The sequence below is a fragment of the Sciurus carolinensis genome, chromosome 4 (assembly GCF_902686445.1).
Source record: "Sciurus carolinensis chromosome 4, mSciCar1.2, whole genome shotgun sequence".
Lineage (NCBI taxonomy): Eukaryota > Metazoa > Chordata > Mammalia > Rodentia > Sciuridae > Sciurus > Sciurus carolinensis.
Window position 1 is genome coordinate 133,186,367 of NC_062216.1, and position 14,466 is coordinate 133,200,832.

A 14,466-nucleotide genomic window follows, 5' to 3' on the forward strand; every position below is an offset into this window, starting at 1 on the left:
TCATTAGGAGAATTACTCATTACTCTTTCTGCCTCACTTAACACATTAATGTAATAAAACACTTCAAATTTGACGATTATTGTGAAGATTACTGTGCTAAGAGATTTTAGTGGTGTCTGGAAATTCCTAGGCCAACAAAACATGCATTGTTCCCTTCCTTCACCTGCTGTTACAAAAGCAGATGGGCATTGCTTGTAATGGAATTTTTACTTTTCTGGAACACAATAAGCTCAAAGATGTTCATATAGTTCTAAATTCTAAGGTACAGAAATAATCTGGTCATCTTCAATCCATCTCCATTTTAATTTCCCAGAAAGAAAGCTGAATAACCTTACCCACAAAAACAATACACATGTTTGTAACTTTGAGCCTGGTATTGTACAGGAACAAATATGTACATATGTGCATATCCCTACATTGCTGAGCAGAGAGACTGCCTGGAATAGGAAACAAATTCACAAGCATTCACAGAATTTGTATATGTGTGTGTACATATGTGTATATATATTTGCACAGTACATATCTTATATGTACACAAATGTATATATTTACATACATATGAACATTTTAAGAAGATAGTACAATTTGGATAGCAAGTAACTGAAAAACTGAAGTCAGATATTTTTTGAGTACTTCCATTTCCAAATTTTATGACTCTGTGGTTTATTTTATGTTTATTTGTTCATTTTCTTTTGTTTTGTTTGTAGTATTAAGGATTGAACACAAGGGCACTCTACCACTGAGCTACATCTGCAGACATTTTTATTTTTTAAAACAGGGTATCTTTAAATTGCTGAAGATGGCCTCAAACTTGTGATCCTCCTGCATCAGACTCCCAAGTAGCTGGGATTATAGGTAGGTGTCACCACACCTGGCTATGGCTGTGTGTTTTTAATCATAGTGTAGATTTTTGTAAGATGAAAGATAAAGAGATTATTTACCAAACTTGGTCCAAGACTTGAATTTTTAAATAAGTCAAAAGATATTTTTAAAAATTGCATGTAATATAAAATGCTTCTCTTATATACATATATTACATAGTAGAGATGTTTATAGCCTTGAACACAATTTATTTTTTGGTTTACTATGGGAGGATATCCAAGTAAATTATGTTTTTACTTTTTCAAGTATTTGTGTGCAAATAATAAAATATCTGGGACTCCATTCAAATTTCTTTGGCCACGCATCTTTGTTCAGAATAATTTGGATGTTATTGACTCATATTTTTTTGTTTTTAAAATATTTATTTGATTCAAGTTTATCTCAATGTTTGTGCCATTTCCTATTCTATTTTTAGCCCAATCTTTAGCAAGCACATTTGTAAAATAACAGTAATGCAAATAATATTTTTTTTTGCTGTGCTGGGGATCGAAGCCAGGGCCTTGTGCTAAAGCACTCTACTGACTGAGCTATCTCCCCAGTCCACAAATAATATTTTATAAAATCCATAGTCTTAAATTTTGAGAAAATATATGCTTTATTTTTATATGTTTCTTATAAAATGTGTGTATTATCATTTAGAGTGACTTGAAGAGACGTTGATTTCCTCTGACATGTTAAATTTGCTAACTTATTATTTAAGGATTATTAAGCAGTATTGCTAAGTATAAAATTGTATTTCAATCATATTTTTGGTTATATTTGGAGAAAATGGAATTTGGAATCTGGATTCTAAATCCCCTTAAGAGTTCAATCTTCATTTCATTTTGCCTTATTTTTTGCTTGTGGTATACTATCCAAGATCGGCTTAATCATAATATTGTTGTGGGAAAATATCCAATAGATAATCAGAGTCCAGACACTCCACTAAGAATCTAGGGTATAGCTGGCACATATTCCTACCTAAAGATTTTGTAGTTCCATTATTCCTTGTAAGAAATTATTGATGTTTACTCTAATAGCACATCATCTCTTCTCAATTTTCAAGATCAGGAAGTTCAAATGTTGGGTGCTGCAGATGGAATGTTTGTGTCCCTGCCAAATTTTATATGTTAAAATCACAACCCCCAAGTGATGGGTTAGGAAGAGGGGGTTTTGAGATTTTATTAGGTTATAAGGACAGAACCCTCATGAATGAGATTAGCAACCTTATGAAAGGTATTCCAGGGAGTTTTTTTCCCCCTTACAGCATGTGAGGTTACAATGAGGTGACACTGTAAACCAGGAAACTGGATGTCATGTGTGAGACAAGAAGGTTTCAAGGAGAGATGATTGGATTATGAGGTCCTTAGATCCATCAGTGAATTGACTCCCTGATAGAATTAACTGAGTGGTAACTGAAGGCAGATAGGTTGTGGATGGAGAAGGTGAGCATTGGGGCCATGCTTTTGGGGTATATATTTTGTATCTGTTAAGTGGAGTCTCTCTTTTGCTTTCTGACCATCATATGAGCTGCTTCCCTCCTCCACAGGTTTCTACCATGATGTTCAGTCTTACCTTGAGCCCCAAGGAATGAAGTTGGTTTTCTATGGACCAAATAACCTTTTTCTCCTTAAAATTGCTCTTGTCTGGTCTCTTAGACACAGTAGCAAAAAAGTTGACTAAAACACTGGTCCTCACTTAACACCAAATCTGTTAGGCCTTGATCTTTTATTACCAGCCTCCAGAAATGTAAAAAATAAATGTTTATTATTTAAGCCACTCAGTCCATGGCGAGCTGTTACAGTAACCTCAACAGATTAAAACATTGGTATACCGTTAGTTTCACAAGGACGATGGACCTTCTTTTGCTATAGCTTAATATTTTATCTGAACACTTACTACAAGGTCTCCTTTCTGGAAAATTTCCAAGTTTTTCACATAGTACATTGAGATTATTGGTAACTCCTGTCTTGTCAAATAAATAATTTTAGGGTCTATTGGCTTAATGATTATACACACACACACACACACACACACATCTCATGAATACTCTAAAACCTAGTGGCAAAAACAGCAGCATTTATTATCTGTAGGTCCTCTGGCCATGAATCTTTACAAAGCTGCAGTCAAGTTGTCAACATGTGCTACAATCATCTCAAGGCTTGCATGGGGTGGATCTTACCCCAAGATCATTTACATAATTGTTACCAGGATTCCTGTAGGCTTGGGCCAGAAAACTGAGAGCCTCAGTTTCTCATTGACCAAGGCAAGAAGCTACCCTTTGCACTTGTCATGTGGGACCTTTTTCCATTGGGTAACTCACATGAGAGTATACTTCTTCAGAGCATTCAAGCAAGAGGGCGAGGGAGAGTCTGTGAGCAAAACAGAATGCATAGTCTGCGGAGAGCAAATGAGACCCCCAGTCATCAACTGATCCTGCAGTGTCATCAAAAGCCAAGCCTGGGAAACATTCCTTGCCCAAAGGCAAGGATGTTATCAACCTGACTCAGATCTGACACTAACAGTTATCAAACATCCCAGGACAATGGGTTTCCTGGGTGCAGCAGAATGTTCCTACCACTGCAACAGTAGGATAGCTGCAAAAAATACTTCTAACTCTGTAACTTTTTAAAGCACAAAGTAGCTTCCTGATAACTCACAAAACTTGAACAATTTACAATATCCCTATAGTTTAACTTCCTGATTATGAGACCCTATATAATAAACTTTTAGAGCTAGTTCTGGTTACTGTTCCTCTATCAGAGGGCAGTGTCCTACCTGGCCCCAGCTTTGCTTAAAAATGTCTCTGTTTTCTGTCTCTGTGTTTTTCTCCATCTCCCATTGCCCCTACTTGAGATCCTTTGTTGATGCTGTATGGGTTGTGGCAATATTCCTTTCAAAGCTAGTGTCCCAAGTGGCATCCCATTTATTTGACCTATTCTGTTTTTCACAGGCAAGCAACTTGATCCATCCACACAATGGAATGAATACAAGAAGGTGGGTCTCACTGGGAAGCATTTCAGAAGTTGCCTGCTGCAATGATATTCTCTTAACACAATTCTAGAAGGTTAGTTCAATTAAGGTGCATAATGGATGTCAGGTAGTACGTGAATAAAATGATGAATTATAGTGTTTACTTTGAAGGTTCATAACCTATTTTGAAAACTAATTGGCCTGATGCTGTAGTACAAGTTCTATGGGAGTATAGATTCCTAATCCAGTCTGTGAGATTAGGAAAAGCTACCCAGTGGAGAAAGTTGAGCTGTTTTGTGACACAGAAGTTGATGGGGATAAGGCAACATATTAAGTAGAGGAAAATAGCTTTGCAAAGTCACTGGACATGACACAGCATAGTGCACCACGGTATGTGCTGTGTAATACATTGTCCATCTGGGCCCTTAGAAGAAATTGCACCGTAATACATTTACTCCAGAAAAAGTACAAAGCACTCTACGGTAAAATGATATTAAGCATCATTGTTCAGCTCACTTGCCCTGGGCTCCTGCTGAGCTCTCATGCTGCTTAGGAGGAATTCCTAGAGGGATACTTGGTAGAATCTCTTGCTCATAACTTAAAACAGCTAAACTCAGGCTCCTGGGGACATTGGCCATAATCACAAATTACACCACACAAATTTCAAAGTGATATGCGAAGATGGAGAACCACCAGCAACAGTCCTACAATCTTGCTTATTTCAATAGGTAAACATTCATATTAAAGTCCAACTATGTTGCACAATTTCCTTATCTATGGGAAAGTTTACATTTGCAATAATTATAAAAACAGTTAATGTTGCAGAAACAGTTTAGCAAAAGAAAAATATAAGGAACCAAAAAGTTATAACAAACCTGCATTAAATTCTATAGGCAAATTTACACCTTTTATTGACTACTGAGGAACACTTGATGTTATGAACTCCTCCTCCTCTCCTTGAAACATTCTTTCCATTTGGCTCATTAGGCACAAGCTTTGCTGATTTATGTCCATCACCTCTGAATGTTCACTTGTGTATATGTGTATATATGTCTTTTCAAATCTTCTATAAATCAGTAAATGCTAATACCTTAAAATTAATCCAAATATCATGTATTTATCTAATGTTAGAATGTAATACATAAGTCCAGATTGTATCTGATTAATTCCAGTAGAGAGAGGAATCTGCTAATTCTTAAGTAATTAAGTTTCCCTCATAAATGCAAAAGATCTGCTTGCGCTGGAAAGATTTAATTGTTTATACCTTCTAGCTCCAGCTTTCCCATGGCTCTAAAATTACATGGCATCAATTATTCCCCTATCTTTACATGACTTAATAGCTGTAGGGCTATTGGGGCTAAAGCAAGGGTAGGTACTCAGAGAAGAACAGATGATGTTATCTTTACAGAATCCTGAACATGCCTTCTACATGTAAAGGAAGATAAATTTTCTATGATCATACCACTGGTTAATATTACCCTAGGATTATAAATAGGACACAGTATAGAAGATATTTCACACTATTATAAAAAGGGAAAGGAAGGAAGGAAGGATGAGGAAGGAAGGGAGAAAATGACTGTGGAAAGGAGTAGATTGATTCCTTAAAAGAATTAAACATATAATTACCACACAATTCAGCAATTCCACTTATGGTTATATATCCAAAAAATTGAAAGCAACAAATAGAACCCAACTCCATAGAAGTATTATTCATAATAGTTAAAATGTGAAAATAATCCAAATGTCACTAATTATAAAAAGGATGAGTAGATAAACAAAATGTTATATCCACACAAGAAAATATTAAGTCTTTAAAAAGAAGAAAATGATGACACATGCTATAATGTGGATGAACACTGAAGACATTATGTGAGATGAAATGGACCAAACCAAATATGACATATTCTGCAAACTTCCATTTTTGTGAGGTACCGAGAACAGTCAAATTCATAGAGACAGAAAGTGGATTGGTGGTTGCCAGCGGCTGGGGATGGAGGAGTTATTGTTTAATGGATACAGAGTTTCAGTTTTGGGTGATGAAAACAGTTCTGCAGATGGATGTTAGTGAGGGGAACCCAACAATGTGAATGCAGTTAATGCCAATGAACTCTGCATTTAAAAGTACTTAACATGCACTTGCACTTTTATGCATATTTTACTACAATAAAAACAATTAGGTGCTATTCCAAAAAGCACTGTTGTAAACCAACTTGAAAACTAAAATTTTTTAGTGAGTGTATCTGTCCTACCAAGGAACAGGTCAACTGTATGACCTGTCCAACTCTCAAAACTTCTGTCATGAAGATTTCCATAATGAATGACTTTCTTAAAACACAATAATAACAAAACTACATACGAATTGACAAACAAGACATTCAACTTGGATTTAGGGCTGGTAGCATGTGGGAACACAGATCCAGTCTGATTACCTGAGTGTAAGCAGTTTCTGCCTCTTAACTGCAATAATTAAGACAAATCACTTAACCACACTCGGGTCTCTAATTTACTAGGGTCTTCTTAATTTACAAAGTGGGAAAAATCTTAGCCCCTTCACGTGCACTGAAGTCTGACCTCATGGTTCACCTGTTGAAATCCTAACTTTTAAAGTGGTGGTACTAGGTGGAAGAGTCTTTGGATGGTGGTTAGATCCTGAGGGTGAAGCCCTCAAGCATGATTGCTGACCTTTTAAAGAGGCCCTGGAGAGCTGCCGTGCTCCTTCCTCCATGTGAGGACACAGTAGCAGTTGTTCACTAAAAAAGGAACCCTCTCCAGGAACCATATCTGTCAGCATCTTGATTTTGAACTTCCTGGCCTCCAGAACTGTGAGAAAGATATTTCTGCCATGTATAAGATAGCAGTCTGTGGTATTTTCTGAGGTCAGACGGAGCAGACTAAGACAACATGGAGTTTCCTGTGAAATAAAGGACATGATATTTGTAAAAGAAGTGAAAGAGAGAGCCTGGCACACATATGTTTAAGGATGGAAAAAAAAATTTCTTCCATAGATTATGATCATTTCTATTTGAATAGTGAGGGTAATTGTTAAAAATGACTTAACAAAACAATTTGATTAAGACTTTAAAGGTCCCTGGGGCAGAGTGATTATGCTCTTGGCTGCAATCGTTTCTTTGCTAGGGATTTTTATATGTCAGCAGCAGTTGCTGAAGTGGGCAATTATCCCCATTAACCTCTACCAATGTTTATCACGATTGTTGTGCTAAAATAAGATTGAGGAATCCATTCAATTCAATATAAATACACTTGGTGACCAATTTGACATCATATTTAGATTAAAACTCATATTTTTATAGATTTTTCTTAAACCTTCCTGTTCAATCATTTTGCAAGTACTTTATATAAAATGAATGTTATTATAGGCAGATTTAAAGCCCCTTCAAAATGTTATAGATGCAATACCTATAAGAGTTCACTTTTTCCCCCACAAAAACCCCCGTGTCATTTTTCATGAAAAGAATATTGCCCTTTTCTACTATTCTTTTTATAGCATGAACTCTGGTGCAATCCTATCATCTCAGGTAAATGATGAAGGAATTTATTTCAGAGATTCAGTGTCGATTTACAGCAATCAGTGTTTCTAGACAATGTTTTCCATGAGAGTCCACAACTGTACTGCTCACCATTGATTCCTTAGTGCTTAAGACACTGTCTAGCACATCAAAGGAGATCATTATGAGTTAACAGATACTTACCCTGTTCTCATCTAAGCTACATTTTTCCAAAGAAACCCTTGTTTCCCAGGAAGGATAAAAGACTACTCCTTCCACCAGTCATTCCCATCTCATTTTTCATGTCCATTTGAGTAACATCCGATCCCTAGTGCCATCTTACCTTCTTCCCTGTACCATGTATTCCCATAGACCTGCTCTTCATGTGATCATTTCTCTGCCTCCAAACACTTTACACCCCTAAACTCTAATCCTCTTTTTATTGGCATTCCTCATGTTTACAAGCAAAGTATACTAGAGTTTCTGAAAGTTTGCAGAACAAGATATTTATTTCTCTAATAAATATCTTTAATAAATGATATGTAAAATGAAATAGATTATCAAGCACAGATCAGATTTAAATAGCCATACTGAATGTTTAGACAATTATATTCTAAGATTTAGAAGTGACTAAATAAAACCTCACATAAAAATAAGAGGGGTAAAAATATCATATTTGTGTTAAGATGAAATGCATACATTTAAAACATATATATTTGAAGTTGAGTAGGGGAAGGTCTTTACCATAAGTTCAAATAAGTTCATGAGAATAAATAAAATTAAATATGTAGTAAATGTGTAGTAAATTAGTAGTAAACTATTATATATGTGTAAGTCACCTACAAAATTCAGTGTTATAAAATATATATGTATACATAAAACTAATAAAACACAATGTAACATGAGAAAGTGCTAGAGAAGCCCAGAAGAGAAATCAAGGGACTCTGTAGAAGAGTTTAACAGGTAATATTTGAAACTGGTCTTGGAAAATAAGTACCATTTTATGAGGGGAAATGTGGAGGAAAGATTATATCTGGATTTACTAAACATCTTAACATCTCATTCTTATGACAGCATAAAACAAAAGAGATGTTTATAATAATATCAAACATGATTCACTCTTTTATAATTGAAGACGTATAGGCCCAAGACCTCTCAGATAGCTGAACGCTAGGACTAGAACTCTTCTTGTATTTTCTCTGTAACATTTTGTTTCTCAAAAAAAGTATAGAAGAATGTTAGTTGTCTGCAAGCCAGAGAATTCAAAAGCAGATAAATGGGAAGAAAGTTCATTGTAGGGATTCATGAATCAATATAGAGCTGCTTCTAGTTGGTGAGAGAACGATAAATGTATTGCTGTTCCTCAAACATTGTTCTCCATTTCACTTGGGTTAGTTTCCCCTCAATAGTTGTTTAATGATGATCATGAGCAATAGTGAAAATTAGAATATTTTCATAGAGTTTTTAGCTTAATTATTTACTTTACTTTGATTTTTAAGAAAATTTTGGTGATAAGAATTCAATATGAGATTTATCCGTTTAAACTTTTAAGCACACAACACATTATTGTTACCTATGGGCACAATGACATACAATAAATTTTTAGAAAATATTCATATTACATAACTGAAATGTTAAATCCATTGAACAGTGACTCCTCATTTCTTCCTTTCTCCAGTCATGAGCACCACTATTATACTCCCTGTTTTGGCTTATTCACTTAGCATAATATCCTTAAAGAATATTCATGTTTTGCAAACTGGCAAGTTACTTCTTTTTTTAAAACTGAGTAATATTCTACTATATGTATGAACATTATATTTCCTGTATTCATTCACATTCATCAATTGACCTTCATATTTTTACCGTGTCTTGGCTATTGAAAATAATACCTCAATGAACATGGAACTGCAGATTATCTCTTCCACATCCTGATTTCCATTCCTCTGGATGTATATCAGAAGTGGAATTGCTAGACCACATAGTAATTCTATTTTTAATTTTTTCCGGTAACTCCACACTGTTTTCCATAATGACTGCTCCACATTACATTTCCACTATTCGTGTAAAATAATTCCAATTTCTCCATATCCTTGAATCTTTATGTTTATATAGCCATGCTAGCAGATGTGAGGTGATATCTCATTATGGTTTTGATTTCCATTTGCTTATTGACCATTTGCATGACTTCTTTGAAAAGAATGCCTATTCAAGTCCTTTGTTCATTTGGAACTAGGTTTTTTGGTGTTTTATTTTGTGTGTGTGTGTTTTCATTTTGCTTTTTCTATTGAGTTGTTTGAGATTTTTATATATTTTGATTACTTGCCCTTCGCTACATGCATTGTTTGCAAATTGTCTCTTTACTCTGCTGATTGTTTCTTTTGATGTTCAATTTTTTTGTCTGATATATAATTCTACTTTTATATTTTGCTTATAGGCTTATAGTGTTTTCAGTTTGGGTTTCATATCCACGAAATCATTATCAAGACCAATGTCGTGAGGCTTTGCCCCTATGTTTTCTTAAAGGACTTTTACAGTTCCACATCTTACATGTAAGTTGTTAATTCATTTTTAATTGATTTTTTTGCATGGTATAAAGCATGTAGCATATTTTAATTTACGTGTATATATACAGTTTTCTCAACATTTCTTTAAGAAAACCTCATATACTATAATTAAGTGGAATTTATCCCTAGGATACAAACATTGTTCAACATATATAATTCATCTAGTGTACTATACCACATTAACAGAATGAAGGATAAGAATGATAATTCTTAAGAATCAAATGTCAATGGATGCATAAAAGAAAGTATGACAAAATTCAATACTTTCAAGATTTAAAAACTCCAAATAAACTTAAGTGTAAAAGAATCACCTTATCCCAACATAATATTAGCCATATATGAACCCACAGTTATCATCATACTAAATGGCCAAAAACTGAGTGTTTTTCCTCTAAGATCAAATAAGACAAGGATGCCCACTGTGAGTACTTCTGTTCAGTGTAATAATACAAAGTCCTAGTCAGAGTAATTGAACAAGAAAAGTCATTGAAAGTACTCAAATCAGAAAGGAAATAGTAAAATTATCTCTGTTGGCAGATGACATAATCTTAAATGTAGAAAACCATAAGGATTTCACAACAAAAAATTGTTAGTATTAATAAATCAATTCAATAAATTTGTAAGATAAAATTCAGTATCAAAATCAGTTGCATTTCTATAAGTTAACAATGAACTACCTTCAAATTAAATTGAGAAAACAATTACAGTTGCAGTACATTAAAAAGAATAAAATATTGAGGAATAAATTTATTCAAGGAAGTTAAAATGTAGATAATAAGCATTATAAAACATTAACGAAAAAAAGTTTAAAGACATAAGTAAATAGAAAAACAACTAGTATTCTTAGACTGGAAGAATTAATGCTGTAAAAACATCTATAATATGCCATCCTATCTATAAATTCAAAGACGTCACTATCAAAATCCTAATGGTATTTTTATAGAAATAGAAAAACTTTCCTAAAATTCATATGAAACCACAAGTTTAAATAGCCAAAACAATCTCAAGAAAGAACAAAGCTGAGATGTCACACTTCCTGATTTCAAAATATTTTCTAACCATAATAATGAAAACAGTATGGTATTGGTATAAAAATGTGCATACAGACCAATACAATAAAATAGAAGACCCAGAAATAGAATGATGCATATATGATCAACCAATCTTCCACAGATGTGCCAAGAGTATACAGTAAGGAAAGAACAGTATCTTCAACAATTTGTTGAGAAAACTGGATATCCAAATATACATTTATTTTGATATAACCAGTTCCATGCTACCAAATTGACCATTTCAAAAAGGAAACTTAGTGTACTTTGCATAGACATCATGGCATTTATTTCTTAAGTCATGTTTATAGTATTTTAGCTTCTATTCTAAAAAAGAATGTGTGATAATATCTATTTTCCACATTTTTGTGATATTTAAGATAAGTATTTAATAATATGTAGGGGTAATCCACTGCCAAATGTTCTAAGAAAATGGAGATGTTAAAGAGACTATCTTGAAGAAATACAGACTGTGTGAACTGCTTTTGAGAAGAAATCCACCAAGAGGCAGGCTGTCTTTCCCTAGCACATTCCATGGTACTTTTCACTTTCATTCTTAGGATCATGATGTGGTACCTGCTGACATTTTGCTCCATTTTCTAGCATACTTCCTGTTCAAAACTCTTGATGCTTGCTTTTCTTCTGAGATTCACTCAGGCTCTGCTCCCTCAATGATTGCCTACAAATTTATATTCAGGAATATTTCTTTGGTCTTAACCATCAGTAAAAGTTCTACCTGACCAACTAGAACACTATTTCCATAAAAGCAGTACTTTTCTTTTACTTCTTCAACCCCACACTATACCTCCCATTCACTGGTTTTCAATTATGAACAACTTAATGATGAATGTAATAATAAGAAAAAAATCTTGATCACCAAATTGAATCTCAGGCTCCAAATTGTGTCTGAGTATTTTTGCAGTTTGCCATTTCTGTTTATACAAATACATATCAATACAGAAAAAAATAAAGAGATCCAGGGGTCCTTATGATCTGAAAAAGAAGAGAGTCAAAGAAGATATATCTCATTAAGGAACCAGTCAGAAAGTGAGAGCTCATCATCACACTGAAATTTATTTATTTATTTATTTATTTATCTATTTATTTATGTCAGCATTTCTTGAAATCTGTCTTCTGTATTTATTTATTCATTTATTTTATTTATTTTTTAGATATACATGACAGTAAAGTATATTTTGACATATTATACATACATGGAGTATAGTTTATTCTAATTAGGATCCTAATCTTGTGGTTGTACATGAAGCAGAGTCACACGGGTCATGTATTTGTATATGAATATATGAAAGTTCTCTCTGATTCATTCTACTGTCTTTCTATTCCCATCCCCCTACCCTTGCATTCACCTTTCATTTAATCTACTGAACTTCTCTTCTTCCCTCCTCCACCCTTTGTTGTGTGTTAGCATCTGCATATCAGAGATGTATTTTTTGGGATTGGTTTATTTCACTTAGCATGATAGTCTCCAGATCCATTTACTGGCAAATGCCATAATTTCAGGTTTTTATTTGTTTTAATTAGTTATACATGATAGTAGAATGCACTTTGATACATCATATATAGTGGAGTATAATTTCTTATTCTGGTTTTACATGATGTAGAATGCTACCAATCATATAGGCATACATGTACATAGGGTAAAGATGTCTCAGTCATCTACTAACCTTACTATACCCACACTCCCTCCCATTCCTTCACTACCCTCTACCTAATCTAAAGTAATTCTATTCTTCCCTAGTCCCCTGCCTTCTAATTGTTAATAAGCATCCACATATCAGAGAAGACCTTTGGCCTTTGGTTTTTTGGGTCATTTTAATTTATAGCTGAGTAATATTCCATTGTATATATATACCACATTTTCTTCATCCATTCATCTGTTGAAGGGCACTTGGTTTGGTTCCACAGCTGCTGTAAACATTGATGTGGTTGTGTCACTGTAGTATGCTGATTTTAAGTCCTTTGGGTATATACCAAGGAGTGGGATAACTGGGTCAAATGGTGGTTCCATTCCAAGTTTTCTGAAGAACCTATACACTGCTTTCCAGAATGGTTTCCCAAATTTGCAGTCCCACCAGCAATATATGAGTGTACTTTTTCCCTGACATTCTCCCCAACATTTATTGTCACTTGTATTCTTAATAATTGTCATTCTGCCTGGAGTGAGATGGTATTTCAGTGTAGTTTTAATTTGTATTTATCTAACTGCTAAAGATGTTGAACCTTTTTTAAATGTATTTGTTGACCATTCATATTCTTCTGTGAAGAGCCTGTATAGTTCCTTTGCCCATTTATAGATTGGGCTATTTGTTTTTATGGTGTTAAGTTTTTTGAGTTTTTTATACATCCTGGAGATAATGCTCTATCTGAGGTGCAGAAAGTAAAGATGTTCTCCATTCTGTTGGCTCTCTTTTCATATTCTTGACTCTGCTGTGAAGAAGTCTTTAGTTTGATACCACCCTATTTATTGATTCTTGATTTTACTTATTACACTTTAGGAGTCTTGTTGAGAAAGTCGGTTCCTAAGTCAACATGATGGAAAGTGGGGCCTACATTTTATTGTAGTGGGTTTGGGTCACAAGTCTAATGCCTAGGTTCTGGAGTCATTCTGAGTTGAGTTTTGTTTCAGGGTGAGATATAGGGGTTAAGTTTCATTCTGCATGTATGGATTTCCAGTTTTCCCAGCACCATTTGTTGAAGAGGCTATCTTTTCTCCAATGTATGTTTATGGTGACTTTGTGTAGTGTGAGATAATTGTACGTGAGAAAAATCCAGACCAATATCCCTGATGCAAAAATTCTTAATAAAATAGTGGCAAATCACATACAAAAACATATTAAAAAGATAGTGCACCATGATCAAGTGGGTTCCATCCCAGGGACTGCAAGTTTGGTTCAACATATAGAAATCAGTAAATGTAATTGAACACATCAATAGGCTTAAAGACAAGAATCACATGATTATCTCAATAGACACATAAAAAGCATTTGACAAAATACAGGATTTATTCATGTTCAAAATACTAGAAAAACTAGGGATTATAGGAACATACCTCAACATTGTAAAGACTATGTATGCTAAACCCAAACCTACATAATTCTAAATAGAGAAAAAATGGAAGCATTCCCTCTAAAAACTGGAACAAGACAGAAATGCCCTCTTTCTCCAATTCTTTTCAACATAGTTGAAAGAAAGAAATTAAAGGGATATGAATAGGAAGAGAAGAGCTTTAACTATCCCTGTTTGCCTAAAACATGATCCTATATTTAAAAGACCCAAAATTTCCCATCAGAAATCTTCTAGAACTCATCAACAAATTCAGTAAGGTAGCAGTATATAAAATCAACACCCATAAATCAGTTGAATTCCTATACACCTTTAAGTTGTTTCCTCAGGTATTTTGTCACAGCAACAAAAAGTTCATTAACATAGCAATGAATTAAAGCCAAAGACATAGACAAGAAACTGCTCAGAATGGTTCCTATGTGGAAG

General features: G+C 34.1%; 1 pseudogene; it reads left to right on the top strand.

Moving 5' to 3' along the window:
• Window positions 1-4,515: 4,515 nt before the first annotated feature.
• Window positions 4,516-14,466, top strand: part of LOC124982943 (dynein light chain roadblock-type 1-like) — a 68,464-nt pseudogene continuing 58,513 nt past the window's right edge.